This window comes from Apis dorsata, unplaced genomic scaffold (assembly GCF_000469605.1).
Source record: "Apis dorsata unplaced genomic scaffold, Apis dorsata 1.3 scaffold_269, whole genome shotgun sequence".
NCBI classification, from domain to species: Eukaryota; Metazoa; Arthropoda; class Insecta; order Hymenoptera; family Apidae; genus Apis; species Apis dorsata.
Window position 1 is genome coordinate 764,748 of NW_006263547.1, and position 1,068 is coordinate 765,815.

A 1,068-nucleotide genomic window follows, 5' to 3' on the forward strand; every position below is an offset into this window, starting at 1 on the left:
AGTTATTTTTGGGGGATTTTGACAGTGGATAATTTATATTGAGCATGATTTCTTAATATTGGATTCGTATTTTTGATGATTGTTAGGAGATCAGGATATAAAATTTTTGAATATTTCGAGGAAATTAGGTAATTAGAGATTTTGACGATCGATCGAATCGTTTAGGGTTATTTTTAGGGGATTTTGGCAGTGGATAATTTATGTTGAGCGTAATTTCTTGAGCTGGATTCATATTTTTGATGATTGTTAAGGATATGAATTTTATGAATGTTTCGAGGAAATTAAGTAATTAGAGATTTTGACGATCGATCGAATCGTTTAGGGTTATTTTTGGGGGATTTTGGCAGTGGATGAATTTATGTTGAGCATAATTTCTTAATATTGGATTCGTATTTTTGATGATTGTTAAGGATATGAATTTTATGAATGTTTCGAGGAAATTAAGTAATTAGAGATTTTGACGATCGATCGAATCATTTAGGGACTTTTTTAGGGTTTTGATAGTAGATAATTTAGAGATTTAGAGATTTTGAAGATGTTTGAAATTTGAATAGGTTGATCAATCAGTTAGATGAAATTTGAATATTTTGGTGATAGATAGTTTCAGGATAATTACATAATAATAATCGATAAAATGGAAGGATTTCTTAATTTATTATTCCCACCTTCGATTAATAATTCTCTTAAATTTGTTACTGGATCAATTTAAAATATCTACGTCTAAAATTTAATATATAAAATTTTTACGACGATGTATATTAATACATTCTGACAAGCGTAAACTTGATAATTGTGATCTATGATGCCCATCTCCGAGTTTTAAATTGGACAGCGTTAAATATGCTTCTCCAACTGCGAAGCTTTCGGATAATTCTATTAGACAGTCGATGATATTATATCATCGTGAAAGACTTTTAATAGCGAGGAACTTAACCATCAATTACCGGATCAGATTGAAATTGAGGAGACGTATGAAACGAAGGGTAAGCGATTGAAATACGTTCGCGTTGAAGAAAGAAAAAAAAAAAAAAAAAGAAAAACCGCGTAGTCGAATAAATGAAAAGATAT

The 1,068-nt window shown here is 29.7% G+C and overlaps 1 protein-coding gene across 4 annotated transcripts in view; it reads right to left on the bottom strand.

Moving 5' to 3' along the window:
* Positions 1 to 1,068, bottom strand: part of LOC102674034 (zinc finger protein 423) — a 90,588-nt gene that overhangs the window by 15,467 nt on the left and 74,053 nt on the right. The gene's annotated exons all lie outside the window — the stretch shown is intronic.